Genomic DNA, 26249 nt, shown 5'->3' with positions numbered 1-26249 from the left:
GGCAATCAGATGGAAAAGCTGATTTGTCTGGACAATCAGGGAGCTTTATCCTGAGGGTGAGATCCAGCATGTTAGTTGGGATGTGGCACTGGCGAACTTTACACAAGAAAACCTAACTACCTTCAATTTTTCAATTGCAGAATGGGACAGACTTTAGACAGATTTTTTTTTTTTCTTTTCTAGTCTTAGAACAAGTCTTTCTGTGGACTTGTGTTTTTGTCATGTAGCTATCTGGTCCTGTATAAAAGAGGGTATTTCTGACATTCCTTCATCCCTTCCAGTGCCTTGGACAGTGTCCAAAGACAGGTCACAAGTCTTGTCAAACCTTACCTCACACTTGCCCAGGCAGACCCTCCTGGCCAGATGGTGTGGACAGGCAGACAGCTGGGTCTTCACCTTCTAAAAGGAAGCAGTAGACTTTTAATACCTGGCAGACTATTTGCTTGGGCTCAATCCTTTGATCTGCTGTACAGTTTTATAACTTTGAAGCTTTTTGTAGATGTAAATGAAAAGGAAGGTAAATGAAGCTGCTGTAGTCCCACTGCTGTGCGCTGGAAAGGTGTAATGTTCAGCAACTGAACAGCTCAGGATAAGCTGGCAAAGGGTCCACAGGCTAGCCAGATAGTAGTTGAAGCTCTTGCTTTGATTTTCTGGGCACTTGATGGGATAGGCCCCAAGCCATCTAAAAAGATACTCAAACTACCTGGAATGAGTAAGCCTGTGTTAGCCCACAGTAAAATACAAGATAAAGGGATGGGTAAATATTTCAGCAGTTACACTGCTGGCTGTACCTTTGGTGAGTTAGTTTAAGGCCATCTTACATTTCTTTACATAAGTACAGACCTATCCCGCACTACCAGCAACAACTCATAGTAATTAGCATCCATGTTCATTTTAATTATCTATACATATTTTGAAAGTTTTACCATGGAAAGATAGAACCTGCTGGAGAAAGCTCTTTCCACCAGATAGTGCTGATACTCATGAACTACTGGTTTGCAGATGCAAGAAGCTTGAATGTATATATGTATATTTGACATAATTTCATATACACATATATTTATGCCTATATATGATCCATGTAAGGTAATAACCAGCCTGACACACTCTCTCCCTCCAGATAATTTGATTTTCACTTAACTGAAAAGCACTTGCATAGGGCAGACAGGGGCCAAAGCTCACTCCAAATGTCTTGCTCTTGTGCCACTGACTGCCACAATGATTGTACCTTTTTTTCTCCAAATCAAGTTGTAGAAGACTACTCACAGTCAGTTTATTCACATAAGTTTCTGTCTCCTTGCTCAGATTCCAGTCAACTGTGGTACAATTAAAAAGATGAAATAACAGACTTTTCTCTTGACAATGCTAAAATACTAGCTACTGGAAAGGAACACCGTTTTAAAGAAATTCATGACAAAAGCAATGCTGCTGATCTATATCAGCAGAAAGACATATCATGCCAAGTTTTATTTGTGTATGTTTTTGTATTTTTTTTTCTACTGTTCTGTCAAGTACCCTGCAGCACAGTTCAGTGATAGCGGGTAGTATTTGAATGAGTGGGTAGTGGATGTCAAACTGAGTGTACAAAAATGAAAGCATTGGCCTCATCTATGGAAGGTCTGTTCAATTTTAAAAGCTAATTCAATGATACAAGCTTTCATTCAGCTAGTTTGCTGAAAGTATGCAAGCAGACATTTTCTCTTCTTTTTTCCCTTTTTTTTTTTTTTTTTTTTTTTTTTTTTTAAATGTCTGGTGCAGGCCCCATGCATCTGTTCACAAGCTATCTCTTTTCTACCACATAGAAAAAGCTTCTCAACGACCTGAAAAAACAGCTAGGACACCATGCTATTCCAATTACCTGTGAAAGAGTTTTCTTGCTTCCTTTTAGATCCTAGCAAGCCTTTTTGTCTGCCCCAAGTCTCCTAAGCCTCCCTCAGCTACATTGCCTCAGGACACAGCTTGGTACAGCACCATGTGGGATGCTTGGCGTTTGCCTCTGATCAGTGCTGGTCCTCTGTGAGCTGGCTGCTGTGCAGCGGGGAGGACAAGGCGGGTGCAAGGCAGAGAGGAGAAGTCTGGCTGCTCTGGGATGGAGCCCATCACCTCCTCATTAGTCTTGCTTCCAGCCCGCTGGCCTGCAGAATGACAGTCTGGAGGTCACTGGCTGGTCTGGATCTCCAGCTGGGCTCGTCATGACACCTAGTCAGGAGCTGGTGCTGTCTTGTCCTGTTATAATTGGATCAGTCTTCTGGCTTGTCTGGGCAATGGAGGAGTTCTGTAACATTTTCATGAATATTCTGATACCGTCTGTACTTATTTATCTTGTCACAAGTAAAGTGACTTAGTCACAAAAGAAGAAAGGAAAAAAATAAATCCTTCAGAACCTGCAGGATAAAAATGGCCTCCTTGAATCAATCTTCATCTGACGGTAGTGTAATTATGGATTATTTACCAAGATCCAGTCTCCTACTCAGAGCACAAAAATTGCCAAGGTGCCTGGTGCTAGTAAATTAGATAACACACAGGGTGATTTGTCATTATTACAGATCATTAGTTCTTTTCATGTTTAAACTTGCCCTTTCCAAAGACAGACTTTTTTTGGGTGTCTGGAAGATACAATATGCTTCAATCATGACTCAACTGGTATGTTAATCATTGCACTGCATTGATTCTGCACTCCCCCAGAAAAGAAAACAGCATTAAAAGCTTTATAAAGTGAGAGCAAAGAAAGGAAGGCACAAATGAACAAATATGACTTTGCTAATAGAGACAGTGAGGGCAGGAACTTTATCTGCAGCCACAATGTGAAAGTTACTGCTCCTTCAGCTAGTCCTGTGGCTGGCACTGTCCCCATCCTTTGCTTCTCAGGCCTTCAAGTAAAGAGCTCTCTTAATGAGAATGAAATGCTTGGAGGTGTGACAGAAGCCTGAACTGGGCCACTTGGAGTTGATGGCATCCTAAAATCCTTTTCTTCGCAGGTGGGAAAGTGTTACTGTGCTGCCCTCTAACGCTCACAGCCTTGCATGTGCTCACGGATGGCAAGGTTTAAGGTTAAAACTGCTGAACAGGCACAGCACCGTTTTGCCGTCTGCTCTCATTACATGAAATTGGAAAAGCAAGACTTTATACTACAGTCAGTGTCGCTTTCCCTGTGCAAGCACACTTGTTATTACTTAGTGAAAGCATGAATTACTGAGCGCTTTGGGGCTGTAATCCAATTTGTGGATATTTCATTTAAAGTGTGCCATGAGTGAATTGTCCCACATTGATGTATTGATAGGCCGTAGGCTGATATTGTCACTGAGAAGTAAAATAAGGCAACTCAGCATGACTGGAAAAGATAGGGGAACTTTACTTGAATGAAATTGTGGTGTGACATGTTGGGTTCCTGTTCCTTTAAATTTTAGACCGTACAAATATGATGCTTCCTGGTCTGTTATAGCTTGCAGAACCATTTCACAGGATCACTTAAATCTTTTTCAGGAGCTTCCCTGCCCTGAGTTTCTTATTGTTCTCCTTCTGCATCACCTAAAACCCTGTCAAAACTTAAAACCGCTCTCCTAATCCAAGATTGACCGCCTGAGCTTTGGGCTTCTGTACATCCTGTTTTGCACTTAAATAGGCACCAGCAGCTCCCCCCTCTCTCTTCTTCCCTGTAAAGAGGTACAGAAGGGGGTGTATGTGCTCAGCAGCGTGCAACCTGCTTGACCTTGGAGCTTGGGAGCTGCGGCAGAAGCTGCACAACTGCTGCCAGGCTCGGGGCAGGAAGAAGAGGAGGGAGGGGAGGGCTGCAGTGGAGGAAACATGTCCATGGAAACCCAGGGCTGGGGTCTAAATGGGCTTATCAAGCTGCATAAATATTAATCGCGTCGTTTAAGCCGACATTCTGCCCCATCTGCAGAGCTTCACTGTAAGAGGTTTCTCTAATAGGGCATGATGTCTCCAAGCTCCTTTTATTAATAATTAAAATGTATCTCGAATTACCACCCAGTTCATGGAAGATAACGCTGTGTCGGCAGTGTCAGTCGGGGAGATCCCAGTGCATAATGCCGAGGTGAAGGGGTTAGGTATGCAGCCTCCTGCCTTTCTCTTCATTATTTACATTTCAGTGCTTCCTAAAAGCCGTGAGATCATGCCCTTCATGTGCTAGGCTCCTACTCTCTACCTCTTTTCCTCATCTATAAAATGATAACGTGTTCACTTGTCAAGCACTTTGAGGCCTACCAATGGAAAGCATCGTGTACGAGCTGGCCTGAAAAAGGATGTGTATGCACAAAAGCTTGTTTGTCAGAATATACCAGCGGGGTTATTCTATGCCAGTACTGATAAATCTTCTCTGTTTCCTTAGTCTATCACAGGCAAGCTCTCTCCAGACACATATTAAGAGGTGGTTCTGGAAAAAGAAAATAGATATTTAGGGATGATGAGTGCCCTTCTGGCAAGGAGGGGCAGACGACAAACACAGCAGAGTGATTCAGCAGTGCTACAGCCAGGAGAGCTGAAGGGCACCAATGAGAGATGAGTGGTGATAATAGGGGAGTGTCAGTGCTTTGGACCAGCCAGAAGAGTGGAAGGGTAAAGCACTGTCTCGTCATCTGCCTTTTGGCACGTGGAGATGTATGTGTGACCTGCCAACAACCCTCCTTCAAGGATCTCAGCTACAGGGAGCAGCAGAAGAGTCATAATTTAAAGGGAAGATGTAATCAATCCAGATACAAAATATTTAAAATGTGAGTTTGTTCTGGTTTTCTTCGGAGGCCAATTTCCATCTGGCAACAGGCATTAAAGCCTGTGCAAAGGCACGTCTGTGGCTACTGGTCTGCCATAGTGATAAAGCGCAGGGAATGAAGTAGAAATAGCACAGGCAGGACTCAGCCCACACAATGCAAACCAGAGCCTGGCAAAAAGACATCTCAGATGATGACAATCCAAGCATTAATGTTTACATGTTATAACTCATACTGTAACAAGATTATAAGTTTTGGTCTGGAGGTGTAGCTTGAGCAATCAGGGCTGTTGGGTTGTGACATTAGAGGACCCTAGGCTCAGGGTGACATCCCACTGGACATCTTGGGTGTCCCTGGATCACCCTGTGCTCTGCTTTGGGTCCAGAATGGGCAGAGTAACTGAACTGGGCACCTGTGACCGGGTACATCCTTTCAGGTCTCAGGGTTTACATCAGTGCAAGCAGGGCTTACATAAAGCTGTGTTTGAAATCCCTTGCTTCAGAAATCTCTTGTTGTGCCCAAGAGTGGTATAAAAGGCTTTCAGAACTGAGCTCACATTACTTACAAACTAATGTCTTCCACGTTTTTAATTACTATACAGATCTATTTTACATGTGGAAACAAAAAAATGACACCAATGGGAGTTGAAGTATCCAGTGAAGATTTGAATGCACTACGAGATTTCTCTAGACATGGAACACTACTTGTTCTCATCTTCTCTAGCCGTAAAATTGCATTAATTCTAAAAGGAACCTGTATGCCGCACTTATTAGTCAAGAAACCTGAAAGAAGAAGAAAAAAAGAAAACAAGAGGATACTGATGAAAATGTATAGAAAAAAAGCATTGTTTAGTATTAAAGAGCAGACAGTACAACAAGGCAGTCGCATGAAAGGAGCTAAACCTTTCTATTTCATTTTTGTTAACTATTTGAGCACCCACTGACACCTTCTCTCCTTTCTTTTTGTGCTCCTTTTTGTCATTGTTATCTAATTCCTTGTTCTCAGGATAGCTGGTTCACAGGAGGCTCTTAATCTTTTGGCTAGGTGTTGTAATTGTTTGAAAACAAATTAGATTGCTAAACTGAGAGACAAGAGAATTAAGAGACACATCTGAGGTCACACAATAGGTTAATGGCTAATCACAGTTTGAATCCAGGAACTTCTAATTATTAGACTTTTTCTGTAATCGACTGTGTTGTCTTCTGCAACTCTGGAGTGCTATAATATCACTTGGAAATTGATGTAAGGGTTGCATAGGTGAAAATTAAAAATGTGGTCAGGAGACAAAAAATTGAGCTATCAGGAATCACTAACGAGCATCCAGCACTGATCACTTCTTAGACAAACAGACTGGACTCTGCAGAGATATTTTTGATACCCCCAGAACAATTAATCAACTCTCAGATGTGGCAAGTGTCAGTAATAATAACTTACCTGCAAATCACTGAATACCCGGTGAAGATGGTGCTTGTGATAAAATCACTCTGTCTTTTGTTTCCTCTGCAGAATTTGCTGGCACTTACTACCCTGCTGGGAATGTTATGTGGAAGAAATTCTGGAAGAAGGCAGAGTACTGCTCTCCTTCACCTGTCTCCTTCCAATTAAACCTCCATGGATTTACGTCTTAATAAAAAGGCAGTTATACTTTTTTTTTTTTTTTTATTCCAATTCATCTTTGCTGTTAAAAACCACTGCTCCAAATATAATAGGTATTGTCTGCAATTGCTTAAATTGGGCATAAACATTTATTGCCTCCCCAGCTAATGAAAGCAACCTTGCTGTTCTTAGGAATGAGGAAAATTCCACTCAAGGTCAAGTGACCTGATGTTTTCAGGCAGCCTCATTACCCACATTAGCACTATAGAAGATGAAGCAGAACATCTGGTAGTGTCATAAAAAACGATAGAAATGTATGTATATCTATCTGCTTTAGCTCTTGTGCCAACATTCAGCCTGTGCTCCCATTTTGGGTCAACACTCTGAAGAAGTCACATTGTTTAAGGTTTAGCTCAAAAACATTTTTGGTCTCTGTAATTCCCTATGTCAAAATAAATAAATTAATAAATAACACAGGGACACAAAAATTAACATTCCTTGCTCCTTGTCTATGCTATTGGATTTCAGGCAGAGATGATTTAGCCAATCTGATATGCATTTCGTCTCATGTGTCTGACATCTGGGAGGTAGTTGTTTATTATAGAGCTGTCAGTATTCCTCTGCTGTCATGTCTGTCACAGAAGTTTGTTCACCACTACAAAAATGAGTTACAAAACTGGAAAAAGAAAGGATGCTTGGCAGCACGAGAAATTCTGTGCTTCTCTGACGTTACACTCAAATGAGTCGCTGCCCCAGTGGCATTACAGTATGCCATTCAGTCCTTGGAGGTCATAGAAGGGCAGCAGCATCTCACCAAACCCCTGCAGGAGGAATCTCTCTGCCCACAAAAGCTCATTGTAGTTGCACAAGTGGAGTTTACACAGATCCTCAATTTTCTGCCTGACTCCAGCCCTGATGAGAGTAGTTCTGGGTCCATTTTGCATCAGCAGGTTATGATCACACACTGACAGCTGAAAGACTTTGCTTTCTGGCTTTGCTTTCTTCCTGAAGTCTGACACATCTGAGGTATGGAAGGAGAGAAGTGCAAGATCTGGCTTTCCAGCTCCTTGTCATATGGAAACGCTGCTGCTCAGAGTATCTTTAGTACAGAATTTAAGGGAGCTTTCCCTCCCTTCAAAGCAGGGGAGCACTAGAAAAGGGTGGTACAGGGCTAAAAAGTTGCCTGAAAGGCATGTATGGCACGGTCCATTTACACGGTATGACTGCTTTGTATCTCATTAAGCACTCCTGCTCATTTCAGTACAGTACAAATGACTATACTCAGGATTTAGGAACTCCTGCTGCAGGTGCCACAACAGTCAAAAACTGGATTTTTATGGTCCAAGGATCCCAGAAACCCAGTCACTCCCCAAAGCTCCAGAACCAAAGATAATGAAAACAAAAGGATATCTACCAAAGTGACGCTGTAGTGTATGTTGTGTCCGTCTGGACGTGTAATGTAGCCAGGAAAACAGAGAAGATCCTGGAGAGAAGTGTCAGACTCTTTCATGAAGCTGGTCCTTTCCCACTCCCCCCCTTTCCTTCCTGACCTGCATGTTTTCATCTGAACTGCAAAAGAGACAGCAAGGTTATCCTCCAGTGAAAATTTTTCAGCCTTAGTCATCATTACTGTTGCGGCCAAGGATAATAAAACAGGCTCTGTGCACTCCTGGTGACCAGTTGGAAACTGCTGCAGACAACAGAGCATAGGAACAACACTGTGTTTAACAGGGGACAAGGCTGCTCTTTCCAAGCTAGCCTTAGAGGAGTTTCATGCAAAGATGTGAAACCGAGATAATCAAAACCCACCACCTCACTCAGTATGCTGTATTGCCTTAGTACACTTCCCTGCCTCTATTTTAAAGTGCTCGCAATTCAGAGTAATTTAAAACCTCATCAGAACTCACTTGAGGGTTGGGGTTTAGAACCTCAGTCAATTAAGTCCATGTAGATGAGTAATAGGAGTAAAACTCACAGTTTTCAGCGCAGAAAAAGAAAGGAAAAAGAGGGGGAAAAAAAAAAAAAAAAAAAAAAAAAAACTAGCCTAGCTATTCAAAAGCAATTATATTTTTAGTTACATAGAGAGACATTTTCAGACTACTAATTGCTCCAAATCTGTCTGCTAAAGAGTCATTACATTCCATTTTAACCCCTCTCTGACACCAGGAACTAATGTTGTAATTGAACTGTGTCACTAGTGATCTCAGTTCAAAATCATTAGTAAAGTTGGGTTTTTTTGTGTGTGTGTGTTGTGTTTTTTTTTTTTTCATATTTCCTCTAACATCACTGTTCATTGTCTACAGGTGGGGGGTCAGATTTGCTGGTAACACATGTGGGTACAACACCACTGAGGCTGGTGATGTTGCGTCCAACTAGGTCTGCAATGAGGTTGGCCCTACGTGCTACAAGCCACAATTAACCAATATATTTCCATTGCAGATTGTGTCCCGTTCACTCAGCAACATCCTTTTGTGCCCATGACAATGAAGTAGAATAAAACTCAGTAATATCATGCTATTGAGTCCTCCCTAGCTGTTCTATATCATAACGCCATTTCATAACCCCTCGCATGATTCTGATTTCAAATGTGGACTAGAAAGGAATGATTCATTTAAATAATTTTGGCTGTAGTGTGCTCTCAGAATTGTAACACTTCTTGATATTACTGTATGCATGTAAATAAAACTGGGATCACCTCCTTTCTCTCCATATACAATCTGAAGAATGAAAAAGCCTGAGTCAGAACATCACAATAAAAGTATTAATAAGGTTACATGTAGTTTCCATATCAAATTAAAATACAGGTTTTGTCTTTCTCATAAAAAAATAAGAAACATTAAACATAGAGGATGTTGCTAAAGGCAGGCTTAGAAAGCGATATTTAACCATACAGCATAATAGTTATTGGCAAGTGATAATGTGAGTCCTGTAGCAATTCTGTAATTAAGATTCTACCCACATTTCTACTTTAAACCCTGCCATAAAAATATGCTTTGAACTGTAATTTGGCAGAGGTCTTAGCACAGCAGTATTTTTTGTTGTTGTTGTTGTTTTATTTTTTAATTCCAAAAAATCATTCAGCCATTTTACAGCAGAGAAAGATAAAGAGTAAGCTGGAAGTTTCCAAGCTCTCTGTTATGATCTTGCACAATTCATCTGAGCCCAAGATTAATGCTCACAAAAGCAATAACTCAATCTCATTCTCATGGCATGAGACAGCTCAGAGCCCAGCATTTAGCCAGCAGGTAGTGGAAGAGCTTGCTCATGCCAGTGTCTATCAAAGCAGTTGATTCATAACCTGCCTTACCACTCTGAGCACCTGTTGGCCAGATAGATGCAGTTATTGATGGCCTACCCCTGCTTGTTCTCCCCGTTGATGGAGCTTACATCATTTAGTTGTGTTAGCACATGCTGCAGAGCTCTTGTCAGCACAACTTACTGCGCTGAGCACTATCATGCAACTGACCTTTACAGGACCATCAGCTGGCTTGTACCTCATTAGCTCAAAGGACAGGAGAAAGCAGTGGTGACCATCTGCATATGACTATGCAGACAGCACCTGAGGAGAAGCTGCTTTCTGGGACACACTGTGGCCCGTGACCTGTTAGAAGGGTTACACTGAGACAAACAGCCACATTTCCATTTTTACCGACCTCATATTGAAACCAGGCTCTCTGGGGACAAAAAACTGAGCTTGTATCTGGGCCAAGATCATGGTAAACTAGGTCACCACCATGACTCTGCCACATGAGTCAGCTCAGCTCTCAGGGGAAGAGCAAATGCCTTGTGGCAGGAGCCACGGCTTCGCACAGGCTTCAAACAAAACTGCCAAGAAACAGTCTTGATCAACCTGATCTCCAGCAGCCAGAGGTTGAATGGCTATTTGTGTGCTCTGTGGTACCTTCCTACTGATGGGAATATCAGTTAGTGAAGACATACAGTGGTATGTGGTGGAGAACCGATCCTGGATAAAACTAACCCAGAAAGAGAGGGAGAGGTGAGTTAGTTTTAACCTTCTTGTGACTAGAGTGACCAGAGCATGGGAGCTGTGGGTCAGTAGCATTACTGCTGCTAAAGGTAATTTAAAGTGTATAGGAAAATATAGCTTTAAAATTCAAGCACAGAGACTAAATGACAACCAGAATCTCTCCCAAACACTGTGAAAATCCCATGTCTGTTTTGAGAATCCAGTTTTTGAGTCAAGTTTTCATACTTCTGAGGAAATAATAGTGTTAGAAACAACTAACATCCTGACCCTTTGGACTAGCTCAACATATGCTTCTTTCTCTGAAGCTTAATAAGAGAGTTTTTACATCATTATTGCACCATTTTATCTAAATTTACATCAATATTGTTATTATATTCCTACCAAATTGACTATATGATCTATTTCAGTATTCACTTAGCATAATAAAAACTTCAATTTAACTAAGAACAAAATTAAAACAAATTCCCCAAGCACAAAGCCAATTAGCAGACCATAAAGACTACACATCCGAGGTCCTTTTACTTTAGCCAGATGTTAGAATGAGCTTTTCTAAAACACTTCGTACTGCTTTGGCTTAGCTCCCCAATCTCAGAGACTACTCATGAAAATATCCTTGGCCTTTCCATGACAAATGGAGGGAGGCTTTATGAAGTGCTCCTACCAGCACTCCTCTACAGCATGGCACAGAACTGCTTTTCCCCCGCTTTCCTCATTCTTCCAAAAGGTAACTTCACTTCAGTGGTAATCGGTGTATCCAGATCATACAGGAGGCAAGACACTAATATAAATGCCGATTATTCTTATTAACTTTTGGTGAATAATCATTATCATTACGTTTCCAAAATTAGGTTCTACATTAATTTCTTCCTGTGGTGCCCTTTATATTAAACCATGGAGGTTTAATCTGCAACTACAATTTTTCTTGCTTCTGTGGGATTATTTTATTGCCTTAATGTTCCTCTAATAGATGGTATTTTGGGCATGTGAAATGATGACTGTGTATTGCAAACCAATTAGGTTTTATTTAAAAAAACAAACAAACAAACAAACAAAACAAAACAAAAAAACACTTGTGATTGGCAATGGAAAGATATAAAGTACTGAGAAATGTTTGAATTTCTTGATCCTGTCTCAGAAACTGTGCTGTTTAGCCGATCTGCTAAACCATTGGAACAGTTTTATTTTTAGACTGCATGGCTCCAGTGCTAACATTTTCCTTTGCTCCACAGAACTAATTATCATCCCGTACATTATTGTGCATACCTTCAGTTGAAATCAGAAGTTAGATTTATTCAGTGATTCTTTCTAAAGCAACATGAGATGCGTGCCCTCAAACTAATTTTATCCTGTGGAAAATTTAATTTTACCTACCATCATATTTTAAAGAGTTAATTTCCATTTTGACTGTGTTTTATTAATAGGCCACTGGAAGCTTATAAACACTTCAAGGCTTTTAAGACTGTGTTTTTGAGAAAATGATTAATTATGCAGTGTTATGGATTATGATGCCCTCCTTTTCTGTGGTTTCCGGACTTCTTGCTTGTTGTCATGTAGCTCCAACAGTCTGATGAACACAAGAATATTTTTCCACTATTTGTTCTAAAAGAAAGTGTGGTTCTTTATAAAGGATGTATTGCCAATTGAGAATCTGCCACTCACACAGTTACGCTGTCCTGTAGTGCATATCATATACAACTACTCAACACATTTGAAGACTAGTTTAGTATTTGTGCAAAACCCCAGACTATGAGCCGTGGAGATGGACAAGCTTAAAGCTAGCAGAGACAAAGGCAGTCATCAAGACTGATTTCCCACTCAATACAGACCATATACTTTCCATCACTAATTCTTCCAAAAGAGAGAATTATTGTTCCTGGAACACCAGAGCTATTTGATCTATGAGACAGCAAAGGGACAGTGTCACCTTCTACTGTATTGCCTCAGTTTTTGATGAAAAAATGTCTGAATAGTTTCTTTACAAAAGTAATTCTTGGATTCTTTATGGATTGTGTGAAGTGGAGCCGAGTAAATCTTGAAACAAGGATCTCTACTGGAGAGTATCAATTTCATTTCTTAATTAATATAGACAGTGTGTCCCAGGCCTCCCTCCTAACATAGAAGTACTTTTTCTACTATCTTCCTTAGAATATCACAGTGAATGACTTTATTCCCAGGAATATTAGTGCTTTCCTCAATACACAGACACTGCAGAGAGATTGCACTTATGAATTAATCACTTCAGAAACCTGATCTAGCAGGTCTAGTTTACTCTGCTTGGAGGTCACCCCCACATTACAATGGAAGGGGTTTTCAAAAGCAGACAGTGACCAACTGATATGGCAAGAATTCTGTCCCAATTTTGTCTCTCTGTAAGGTGGCCTGATGGCCAAGTGCATTCAGGAGCAATGGGGCTGCTTCATTATGAGGCATGAACAGCAGGTTGTGATGATCCTGAAGAATTACATTCTGACCTGGCCTGTCCATCCAAGTAGGGAAGCATGGTGGGGAGGTAGGGAAACTTTCCGTTCCCCCAGGGGCTTGTCTTGTTACAGGAGACCAAGTATCAGAAAATGATGAACTTCCCAGGAACCAGCAATCTATGACTTGTGCAGTAAACAGGTGATAATTCCTCTTGTCCCTAATAAAACAGCAAGCCCACCGAGCTTGCAGGGACAAGAAAACAGATCAGCCTAGAAGGCAAAAATGACCTATCTCCTCACTAGTCAGGGAGTGGGGGTGAAAGGGGCTGCCGTGACCTACAGCTTGGTGTGCACTCTGCATGCACAGCTGGAAAGACATGCAAAGCCTTTCCTCAAGGCACAATGGGAGATGGCAATTTTTATCTGCCATGAACAGTTAGCATGGAAACAAACCATTTACTTATTTCATGGGCTAAAATATAGTAGTTATTTTCCCATAGCTAAAATGTAGCAGTTACGCCCACCATCACTTCTCTGTTAGGATCTGATATAACAATTTATAATTATGCTTTACCTTTTCTTTGTGATTTCCACCCTTAAATTTTGGAGTACTTCATGCACATTGATGAAGTCTGCTTTGCATGAAGCATGTGAAACCTTATCAACTCCGTGTTACAGAAGGAAGGGGCAAAGAATGCTGATCAAAAGACTGTGGACATGTATCATTTACCTACACCTAGGTGGACAGGAGGAGATCCTGCAGCCTACCCGGTGCCCAGGGTTAATCATCGCTCTCCCAGCAGAAGCTCCACTTCTCCTGGCTGCCTCTGCTGCCCAGGGCAGAGCTCCCCAATCCATTTTGGCCTTAACAAGTGGGTCTTGCTTAAGAGGGGGGTGAGTAAATCTCTGCTAACCCAGCTGGATTCAAGTGCATTCACAAAAGCAGCTCAGGCTGGGTTGCCTCTGGCAAGAATGGGTAGCTAGGAGGCAGGGTCTGGCTGGTAACCTTTTCAGCTGGCATTGCTGCAGCTGGAAAAAGGATGTGTGCTCACACAGTGACTTGCCCAGGGTCAGACTGTGGCGTAAACAGACTTACAGTTGCTTAACTTAATAAGCAGAAGATAAGCATGGGGAAGACAGGAGAAAGTTCACAGCAGAAATTCTACAGTGCAGTAAAAAGAGAAGATACAAGAAAAGCCAAAGGGAGCAACAATTTCTTTGTTAGAACAAGGTCCATTTTTCAATATTAGAAGAAAGAAACTTTTCTGTGATTCTTCACTTTTTGCTACAAAGTCTTTATACAAACAACTTCTAGTTTTATGAGGCAGCAACTAAACAATCCTTCTCCAAAACTGTCAGACAGTGATAATTAAAGCCGCTATTCAGGAGACTGGATTTGAGCCACTGCTTGACAGGGAAGAGAGTGTTATGGAATATCCTGCACTCCCTCAGCTTTGCACAGCCTTTCCTTTGCTATGAACTCATGAAAAAATGAAAGTTAAATCACATCAGACAAATGCATAATGAGCTTGTGCTGCAATGTTTAATAAGTTAATCAAGTATGTTAATGATACATATTTACAAGAAAGGGATTTGACTTGAAATCAAGTCAGGAAACAACAAAGGCTGGTAATAAGAACAGCTTTGCATTGACAAAGTCCAGATGAATATGAGATAATTTGGGAATCAAAAAGAGAACACAGAAACTGGTAATAGATGGAGCTATGAAGAAGAGCTGAATTTCACAGCCTATCCAATTACAAAAGTCATTACTGATGGGAATAGCAAAACAACTTGTCTATACAGGATATGAGTAGAATTCAGTGGGCTAAATTGTCTAAATCTGTGCAACATTTCATATTTATTTTTAAAAATTTGCTTGATACTGTGGAATTTGAATCTGAATTCCAAAGTGTTAGAACATCTGGAATGTGTCAGGTTTTTGGTTGGTTCATTAGAAGTAAGACAGTTGGGAGGTTGGGGATTCAGACTTTTCAAACTCTACAACATAAAGCACACTTGGAGTTGCCTAGGTTAAGGTTTCTGTTTTTCTGGTCATTTCTCATTTCTTCAGAAATAAAATGACTGCAGTAGAATCAGTCCACTATAAAAGCCCCAGTTTCAGATAAGAAATGGCACCCTCTCTTTGATCTCCTCAAAACTGTGAGACTCGTGGAGATGGCTGAAAATGAAAGAACAAAGTTCATCCCAAACTGAGGCTTAGCAACATGCCCTTCACTGAAGAGACTTTTGTAATGGATAGAAAACCAATTTTCTTTCTATTTTCTTCCTTTTAGAGAGGAAAATTATTTTCCCTGTCTGTGTTTAGAGTTTAGAGTTTCTAATTTCCAAAGGGGGAGAGAAAAAAAAAAAAAAAAAGCTCCATTGCATATGTGTTTTTTTGTTTGTTTGTTTTTTGTTTTTCCCCATGACATAAGTTCAGTGGGCTGATGAAGGGTGAACCTGGAAATACCACAAGGCACAGTGACCTCCCTTGTTATTGCATTGCTGTGCTGCACTGGTACCCCGTCAGCCCCTGTTGATTCAAGGAGGCATGTTCACAGGGTACAGTGTCACCCTGTGTGAATAGCTGGGATCAGAAAGCTGGATAGCTGTGCCAGTCCACAGAGTGTATTTGCCTGCATTCCATGAGATACTAACACAGAAATATTGTTTCCAGTTCTGGTGCTAGCTTGAAGTAAGCTCACACAAAGCATCTCTGAGCTCAGCTGTAGACCTATTATACTGTATAACCCATTTATTTGTGTGCATTATGTTCCTTCCCTTCCCATACCTAAAGCGTTTGTAGCCCCTCAGCAACGTGTAATGTCTATTAATGTTTAATGTCAATCTGGCTAGCTCTGGTTGCACCCACTTTGTTCAAAGGCATGCTCCCTGGTGTCAGCTGGAACTGGACTTTAAAGATTTAAAGAATCTACATTCTTTTTCTTTAGATATTTTGCCTTATATATTCTAAGTTACTTAGATTGATTCTTAATGGTGGCAATTCAAACAAAGAACTCAGTAGTTCTCAACCATTGAGAATTTTTACATTTATTTATATCTACTTACAGAAATACATGTATTTTAATTTAGAAACATAATTTTATTTTGCAACACTTGTTGTCCGTAAATATTTATTGACCATCTTGTATGAGCACTTCCCAGAATGTGGGCTGATCTCGAACAATGTGGTCTTGGTTATTTGATCTTTGCAAATGGGTAACTGAATGACGCAGTCTGTTTCTGCTCATTTATTGGAGGGAAGTGATGTTGCAGTCTGGGTAGTAAAGAATGAGAGAGCTCCTTGGATAACCAAAATTATTTATGTGCGTTATTTTTTTTTCAAGATTAACTCTTTAATACAGTGTGAGTACTGCCTGATATTACATTTCTGAAATTGGACTTTGCTTGTATCAGGGGTCACACTAACAGCTTCTAGCCCTTTATCAGAAAGATGAACAACTCACTGAAGGACAGAAGATGGTGTGACAGAGGTTAATAATGCTTTAATCTTGTAAACTTCATAACCTAAATAAATTAAAACCACTTGGAGCTCTAAATGATGACTTTTTAACTCATCATGTCTCATTGTGAGTGGCTTTCAAATGATGGCTTCATAAAATCCCACCTAAGCCCAACAGCCAGTAGGATAAATCGTGTGATGTCCCTGAAAGGGTATGGCTAGGCTCCTTTGATGGCCTCAGACCCGGGCAGTGGGGGAGGCTGCGAGCTACTGTCTGTACAAAGGAACAAAAGGTTTCCTAGTGCTGCTTCCCTCTTCCTTTGTTTCTTTTCCATTCTTATCTCAAGGGCTACTTTCGCTTGGCCTTTCTGACAGTTGCACTTTTGCCTCCCAGTTCCTCTCTCATCAGCCCCACTTTTGTTCCACTTTTAAAGTGAAATACATAGATGAGGTGGCAAGAAGCTGTTTTATGGTCTTCAGTGAACATTTTTTTTTCCTTCAGGGTTAACCTCATTGCACATGTTGAGACTTTCCTGCACTGTCCTTGGCTTCTCTTTTTACTTTCTCTACAGTGAAAAGCTTAGCCTCAAACTGCATATTTCTCTCAACCCTTGTAGCAGGAAAAAGGCAGCTGTGCTGCAGCTTTATTTTTTAAATTTCTTACAGCTGTTGGAGAGACTATTTCTTTTCTGCTAGACTGGCTGTCTAAGTCTAGCTAGGAAATAACTGATAATAATAATAATAAAGCAGTGTAGCACAATTGAATGTTTGTGTGAGGCACTTTCTTCATCCTGAGCCTTTTCTCCTCTTCATAGGCTTCTGTTTAGTCCCCATTATTGTTCACTCAGCATTTTATAATGACAGGCGTATAAACATTATAGAGCCATGCAGCTGGAGCACGCCTGAATGCAAATTACCTCACACAGGAAATTGTGTAATGCATTCAGTACCTGAAAATAAAGACCCAGATAATGAAAATGGAGATAGTTCTGTGGATGTGAGTGGAATCATGCTAATTTACGGCAGCTAAGGATTTGCCTATGCAGATGCCCCAATAAGCAGGTGAAAAACAGTCTGTCCTATTCATAATTGGCACCTTTGTTGGCACTGCCTTCCCCAACCCGCCAGAACTGCATGCAAATTGCTCCCCTTCCCTCAGGACTGAAATACTGGGGGTTGGGAGATTTGAATTGTACATGGTTTAGGTATAAGGCATTTTTAAGTGCACAGACATGTCAATGCAGCACAAAGCTTAAATTTCCACAGGGAGAGAAAGCTCTGCACTCCTGTCCCTTGCCTTGAACTGAAATGTCCTGCAGAGAAATGCCACAGAGTTCAGGGTATAAGGACCAAGGGCAGATCATAGTAATGAAGGGAATACATGCTTTGGCAAGCAGCTGATGCAAGGTAGCTACTGGAGAACGCAAGTCAATGGGCTATGGTGACAGAAACAGAGTCCTTCTCGATAATTCCTTTCTCTGCCTGTCCTGTGCAAAATTTAGAAGGGTTTACTATGTTCTCTGGATACAACAGGAAAAGAAAAAAAAGAAAAAAAAAAAAAAAAAGACCTAAAATTAATTAGTTTTCAGCATCCTTTCACAGAGCAATCAAGTTTTGCATCAAATAGCCCCCAACAGTTTCTGTTTTAGAAGAGGCAAATGGCAGTAACAAATAAAGTAGCGAGAATTTCTTGGGCTAAAGTTCCCAGATGAAGATTTTGCTTGTATTGAGTGTGTGCTTCAGTTTAATTGCTGCTTTATGAAAAAATCCAGTTAGCTCTCCTATCATACAAGCCTTAAGGAGGGTTTCATAGTGTTTCTTGCCTTTCAGCTTCCCTCGTGGAAAATGTTGATCCATCTGCCTGAAGGGCCATTGAGGTTCTAAATCAATGTGAGGAAGGAAAGAGAATACCCAGCATCTTACATCTTGAGTGGCTATTTACACCTCAACAGAAGCAGGCTAAATCAAAACGACACTCTTTGATACTCTGCACTATGCAAATTGTTCCACAAGGGGTATTACCAGCACAGAATGAGGTCCAGAAACCCACAGGAAAAGACTTGCACAGTAATTAGATGCAAGTTGAGTGAAAGGCTGATGGTAATTCATAGGGCAAAGGGCTAAATGTCTTCATTTTGCAGCATGTGGAGGAACACTAAGGAACAAGACAGTCACTTACAGCAAAACACAGACTTCACAGAAGCCTTTAAAGACATTGTGCAGGCACTTGCAATGAAAGAACCATATAATAGCAGAAGACACCATTCTATCATCGCACAAAAAAATCCTCACACCTTTAACATTATATGAGTGGAGATGTCTCTAATTGATAGACATGCATTCTTCTGTACAAAATTGCCCAGTGTAGTCTCCCTTGCCTCACCATGACAGCAATAAAACCCTGTTGTATGCAAACTAATGCACATACCAAGTTCTAATGGACGTTGGGAAACATGGTACCTGACAGAATAAGTACAGCTTAACACCCCCCATACTTGTCCCTACTCTAATATAATTTTCATCATTTTTGTGCAAAACCATAAATCGATCCAAAGTCTAAGAAACAGCTTGCATGTAAAGAAAACAGAGCTAAGCTTAGAAACCACATGATACTACAGACAACCAGTAATCAAGCAGGATCGCATCTGTACCAAAACAGAAGAAGACCAATTAGAAAAAATATCAAACTAGTGTACCTCAAAACTTTAAGTAATTTTCAGCATCTCATAAATAATATTCAGTCATAGCGTTCCTCAATCTGACCTGAAAAAAAATAACTGCCTGAAGGTTTAGCTGGACTTGTCTTTTATTATTCAAAGCCAGTGTTATTCTTTCTCCACACTCCCCCAGATAAAGCAGACTTGAAATAAAAGAGCTAGAGGAAGGGAAGGGAAGGGAAGGGAAGGGAAGGGAAGGGAAGGGAAGGGAAGGGAAGGGAAGGGAAGGGAAGGGAAGGGAAGGGAAGGGAAGGGAAGGGAAGGGAAGGGAAGGGAAGGGAAGGGAAGGGAAGGGAAGGGAAGGGAAGGGAAGGGAAGGGAAGGGAAGGGAAGGGAAGGGAAGGGAAGGGAAGGGAAGGGAAGGGAAGGGAAGGGAAGGGAAGGGAAGGGAAGGGAAGGGAAGGAAGCCTACATAATTGTGCTCTGTCTGTCTGGGTTTCTTGGTATCTTGATAATGTGACATCAGTGTTATGAGCTTGCTGGTTTGAAATTGTGTCTATGCTCATCAAGCAAGTGCAGAAGGGTCAGGGTAGCACAAAGATAATACTGGTTCTACTATTATTTTTGTCCTTATTAGCTTCCTAACAGTAAGAAACTGCTACCTCAGCCTCACTGAAAAGCAAGAGAGGAGCAGGGCATCTTTCTGAGCTTGTGCTCCCTGACACATTCATCATTTTAGTTTATTTCAGAAGACTCTTTTAGTTATACTGCACTAGACACCAAGACTCTTCAAGTGGCTTTTGGGGTGAACTTTCTATTATATTATACTCTATTGTAGTGTATTGAAAAGTTTGGGTATTTCAAGGCGGACAGCAGAGGAAGGCATTATTAAAAAGATTTGAAGAATGGTATGAAAAGCATGACATGTTCCAAGGTTCTGCTACAGTCCTGTATACTTTAAAATTTATGCACAAATGAGGTATGATAAGCAAGAGAAGTTGGCTATGGCGAAGGGGAGACCACTGGGAAACAACATAGGCATCAAGTCCCATTGTAAGACGAAAGCTAATGTCCCTCCATTGGAAGGGAACTCTGAGGGATGTGAAGTCTGAAATTTGAATATGGGATTTTTCTCCTGGGTCCCATCAAATTCCTGTTCTGTTTCACTTGATTGAATGGGATCTGCATCAGGGATTTCCTATATTCCTGCCTAATCAGGTGAAAACACAGTGAAAGATATGACTAGCCGTCTGTAGGGAACGATTTCTGGCCAACAGACAGGAGCACACATTTGCTGTGCTATAAACTGATTCAGCCCAGGATTCATCATCTGCCCTGAGGCCTGGCTCCAAAATTCACCATGATAGATTATATATGCCATTACCAGAAACATCTGAGAATGTCTCTGTGGGCTACATTTATCAGCACAAATGCAAGCATCCATTGTTATGATGGATCTCACACCTGGTCCAGACTAGAAGTAAGGGTGATTGGTACATCATCTCAGTTTTCACAGAGGCAATAGAAAGAAGTTCTGGGTTGGAAGTTTATTGTAGTTTTTATTTTTACGTTGGGAAAGGAGGCATAGGGCAGTGACAACAGATATCCCATGAGATCAGGTATTAAATGAGCCCAACTCAATCAGTCACAGAATGGTTACTCCAGATGGTGGAAAGAATGGGCGTAAAAGATCTACCACCCACTGTGGAGCAATATAGGAAGAGAAAAGAGAGGAAAGTAGCCCAGTAGGTGCAAAGAATAGGTTGAATTTGAGGGGAAGGAGATCTCACTGTGACTTAACTGGGCAAGATAAAAGGTTTTGATTGACTGGAAGATTAAGTGATGTGCAGAAGTTCTCAAGCAGTAGCTTTCCACATAAAGTACAGATTTTGTTTTCTCCTGTGATTTGTGCTGAGGATACAGGTACCTTGTCGGTCAGCATAACTTGTGAAATAACACTGCAAGACAGCATACAATGAGACTGAACAAAACTTTCAAGATATCAACCCAACTGTAAATAGCTCCTTTTTTCCTTGTATTCAAAATAAGTGTCTTCTTTTGCCATCAGCACAGCTTATGATGTGACATCTGTGACCAATTTTTACAAAAGAAGACTTACAGTCATCTTTTTTTTTTTTGTTTAAAGTCCCTGCGATAGGGTTGGAAGATGTAGCAACTTGTAGAATCCCAGCAGTGAGTTTATGAATGATGCATGAAAAGAAATTTCTCTGCCTGGTGCTCAGAGGGAACATCAAGCAGGGTTGTGAGACCACTGCTGGGCTGGGCTGCTTGATGCAATATTCAGCTCAGACACAGCCAAGAAAGTCCACCAAACACACTAGTCTCAAAGTAAATGCATAAAAATACAATGAGAGGGAAAAAAAGATATAATAATTTTAAGTTGTTAGGCACAGTGTTTTTTTTTTCCTTTTCCTTCCTCTCCCTTGTTGCCATTTGCTTTCCCAAAGCAGCTGCCTTCACAGATTGTGCAAAAGTAAAGAATGTTTTTATCACTCCCTAAATACATCCTGTAGAAACATATCTTAGTGAAGTAAGTCTATCACATTTCCAAGGGAGATCTTTTACTTAAAAACACTGGTCTGTGACCTTTCTAATAATGTAATTTCTTTCCATACTGCTAACACTATTAGAGGGATCTGAGAAACACTAGGAGTTTTTTGTTGTTGTTGTTTGTGTGTGTGTGTGTGTGTGTGTGTGGTATAAGAATATATCTATCTTTAAACTTAATTTTATCTACAAAATCTAGCTCAGGAATTTGAGCTGCTATTATTACATTAGTAATATATATATTTTTTTTTTTCAAGCTATATATTTCAGCATAGGAAATCATTAGTTATCAAAGCCTGTTACTGGTTAATAGGAATTTGCAATAGCAAAATTTTGTTGTTCTTTCCAGTGAAGAGATGTATATGAGACTTAAACACCTGGCAGTTCCAGGAAAGATGATGAATAAGCTGGCAGAGTAAGTCATCTTCCTACTCACATAAAAAAAAGTCAGATATGGAAATGTATGTTCTTGATATTGATGCTCCATCAGAAACTCCACATTAAAGTATCTGAAATAAATTCCCTTTATTCCCTGCTTTCAACTTCTCCACAGCAATCATCTTCAGTGTTAAGACTGACTACCTTCTCCTGCATTTTCTTACAACAAAAGTTGTAAGAACTTTTTTTCTTTTACTAGAATTACTGAATAATTAGGGAGAGAAAGAAAGAAAGTACAAACTTTGGCATTCTTTTACTAGGTCTGATGAGAAGGATCACATTAAAGAGAAAGCTAAAAACAAATTAGATGTATTTACTTATAGCTTAATCTAACTTTGCTAATTGCTTAGATCACATGAGAGGAAAGCACTGAAAGAGCAGTGACACACACTAGCAGGGAGAGCTGACAGACCTTATGCCTTTATGGAACAGACAGAAAAAGAAGCCATGCATGTCTATAAGAACAGAGTTAGATGACAAATTGCAATGACAAATAATGCAATATCTTCATTATGTCCCTTTTTAGTATCCAGAAAAGTTACAGATTTTAATTGTAAACTCATTATTTGAAGGGATTTGTAGATCTCCTTTGAGGTTTGCTACTGAGAAGCCAGAATAGCTTTGTGAAAAATGCTAGAACTGAATATTTCTATCCTTTATTGATTATCTGCAAAAGGTCATGTTTCTGCATACTGATTATTCATTTTCACGAGAGCACTGGCTGCATAGGATACCACTTTTCAAGTACAGTATGTATTAAAGCAGAAGATTTTGATGAGTTTATTTATGGAAATAGTCTAGATATATACATTGTATGATCCTGGGAAGATTTGGGTCCATTTATTATGCATTAAGGTGTAGAAAGTTTTCACGAGGTTACTGAAGATGGGTGTTATTTGAAAAGCAGAAATGAAGTTTCTGGAAAATTGTATTTACATGCATTATTTCTAAGGATTTAGTGCATTTCTGAACAGTCCTGGTCTGAGACAATTTCTGGCAACTGAGCATTGTATTTAAATACTATTTAAGTAATAGTCTGTTCAAATACATTATATTTTTCTTTGGAAAAGTCATGTTTGGGTTAAATTCACCTTTAAATTGGTTATTGTGAAAGAAAGCATTCTCATAAGAGTAAACACATCAGGAGCTGACAGTCTATTTATCACAGCATATTTGGCCTACTGTGGATCATTCTGGTTTTACCTTCCCAAATCCCTGCACCAGCTGACTCTTTTTTCTTCCCGTTTTACATACCGTTTCGAGCCTGTCATCCCTCTTCACTGAGGATAATATCTTGTCCTTTTCCTCGACTTATCTCTTCTCCTCTATTCACACTACACTTATGATTCCACCCTCCAGAAAAAAAAAAAAAAAAAAAAAAAAAAAAGTTGGGGGTGTGGGGGTGAGGGAGAATTGAACTGTTCTCTTAAATCTGTCAACAAATATCTACAAATGGGGTGTGGTGTGTGTGTGCATGCAAACAATAACAGAAGAATTATCAGATGTTGTTCAGGGAGCACACCCAAGCCTGACCACTATCTGCAGTCCATTCCCTCATGCTCTTAAGCTTCCACAGTTGTTGCTGCATCAGATGTCAGAGGGTGTATCTCTGCCTGTTGTCATAGCATATTCTTGTGGACTTGTGGTCCACAAGCTAGCTTCACCCTTTTCTGAATTCATTGAAAATATCTGGCTCCACATCTCTGACAACAAATTTCAGAATGTTGTTATCACTGCATAAAAATGTTTTATAGAAGAATTCTTTTATGAAAGCAAAAAAATATTTTATCTGTCCAAAGCTCATGTCCTACTAACCTTCAATGACTGTTCCTTGGTTCAAATATTGAATGTTTGGCCAGTAGGAATTCTACATTCTTCTTACTCACAGCCAGTGTGATTCGTTCATCTATTCATTCTTCCCCTGTCCCATTTCTGCTGTACAGTGCAGAATGCAATGAGTGTATCTAACAACAGCCAGGTAGAGCTGTGGTTGGAAATAAATTATATTGACAGATAAAAACAGTACACTCCCTGCTTTCATATATCAGTGCACAGTTCCATTTGAAGATTAGGCCTTCAGTGAGAGCTGGATACCTTTTTTTTTTTTTTTTTTTTTTTTGAATTATTTCAAGGGAACAGCTGTTCATTCCTTTGTCTGTGGAATGTCTGTCATGTTTGAGGCACTGAAGCAACACAAATAATTTTAATTCAGAGGTGCAAGTGCTGACCTAAAAGCAAGATGAAGGCAGGAAATCGTGGGGCAGCTCCTATACCACAGTGTTCACAGGATGCCCTCCAAGCCTGCTATTACTTGCTTGGAGAAGTAAGAAAAACCAAAGCTAAATACTATATTGTCCCTACCTATTCAGCATATTTCCCTGGAGTGAAGTGAGCTGCTACCTCTGGCAACCCAGCATTTACCACATCTTACACAGGATAGCAAATTAGCTAGCTGCTTCCAGCTCATGGTGTCACTGCCCAGGAGAGAGGGAGAAAGGAGGTGGCTGTGCTCAGGAGGACCTGCTGAGATAAAGACCAAAAAGATGAGGACAATTAACCTCTGACATACAATATAACGTATTATGGTCACCACCAGCTTAATTGACTATAGTGGCTGCATCAGGAATATGCTCTTACACATGCATAAGTCTTGTAAGGTTCATTTGCAAAATGCCATGTATTTGCATTGTCTGGGAGTAATTTGTGTTTCAGTTCCCTGACTATTTTCAGACAGGTGAATGTTAAAGAAGTTCCCCAGGTAACAAAGTACTGAGAAGATTTAACGTAAGAAAATAAATAAATAAATAAAGTTAAGATCATCTAATAATGAGGATGTAATTCTTATCAGTTCTTAGGAAAGAATTCCTGATGGGACTTTCCAGTGACCAGTACAAGCAATCACGTAGCATCGCAGCGTGGAGCCCGAAGACCCAGGTCCTCTTTCCAGGTCTACCAATTGCTTCATCTTGTGGGGCAGGTTGTTTTGCTGTTTGTCCTGGGGATAGGGAGGAAAGCTGTACACACACCGATATTTTGTACCTGAGCACACACAAGCTCTATAAAGATGACAGACACAGAACATGCTTTAGCAAGCAGGGAAGAGTGGGTTATTTGGTGCAAGGTGGCACAAAAAACAAAAAAACAAAAACAAAAACAAAAACAAAAACAAAAACAAAAACAAAAAAAGGATGTACTCAGGATACCTGAGTAGGTATTTCTGGTATTTCTTGGTTAAAGCACCACAAAATGTTTGGGATTGCTGTAATTGTCCATTTTAATGGAGTGGCCTGCCACCTGCTTCCCTGCTCATGTGTATGGGCTGTTGTTGCTCCATACTTAAGCACACATTCATTCAATAGAAGAACGTTGGTATGGCAGGCAGCTAGGACTCTATTGTATGGGTCTTTACAAACATTCCACTCTGTTTTCTCAGGCATTTTTAAAACCATCTCCAAACAGATCATCTTGCCTGTGTGTGTTTGGTTTTGTTTTCTGCTTTTGCCAAAGAAAAAAAAAATCTCACACCTTAATGAGACACTAACTATATTTTCCAAATGCAGATGTGCACACACAGACATATTTGATATTTGCATTTACATGTATGTATATCCACGTATAAAAGTGCAGTGACAGAGAGATGGGATGAATATCAGCTTTGGAATGAGACCCTGCTGTAATGTTGACTACAGAGAAAGACTTGTGGGGCAATTAAATGTTATTTTTGCTGACAAAACTGCCTTGGGAAGTTTCTCTGCACTACCCTAACCCAGTTGCTGCCCCTCTGCAGGAGCTTGCTATCTCCTTGACAGTGGCAACACAATTCTTTGTGGAATGCTCCGTGTCTGAGGCCCTTAAGACAGTCCAGGGCAAAAAGAAAACCTCCAGGAAAAACAAAACAAAACAAAACAAAACAAAACAAAACAAAAAGGCATTTGGGGGTTTTGTAATTGTTTGTTTGTTTGTTTGCTTGCCTGCTTGCTTGCATTTTAATGCAGATCACCTCGCTAATCTGTTCCACGAAATGATCCCACTAGCGGTTGTGCTGGCACATATAAATGAGTGTGGGAGCAGGCAAAAAGGGCTGAAGGGCAGTGGAGGGAGGTCAGGCACATATGAAGCTAATTTCGCCACCAAGGAACATGTACCATGCAACTAATCCTAACAGCTCTCTGCAGTGCTGTACCAGAACTTCAACTTCTCTAAAGTGTTTACTGTACTTGATTCATGTATTTCACTCGCTAGATATTCTAGGTGTGGGTGTATTGTTTAAAAAAATGCATGTCTTTTTTTTTCACTAAAGCATACTGACAAGCAACTATTTATTTCTTCCAAAATAGAGTGTCAGACAGTGAAATGCAGCTTTAAGCTAAAAGATTTTTTTTTTTTTTT

Source organism: Netta rufina (assembly GCF_964035555.1).
Source record: "Netta rufina genome assembly, chromosome: 2".
NCBI classification, from domain to species: Eukaryota; Metazoa; Chordata; class Aves; order Anseriformes; family Anatidae; genus Netta; species Netta rufina.
The sequence above is the reverse complement of the archived record's forward strand: the minus strand, read 5'-3'. Positions refer to the sequence as shown.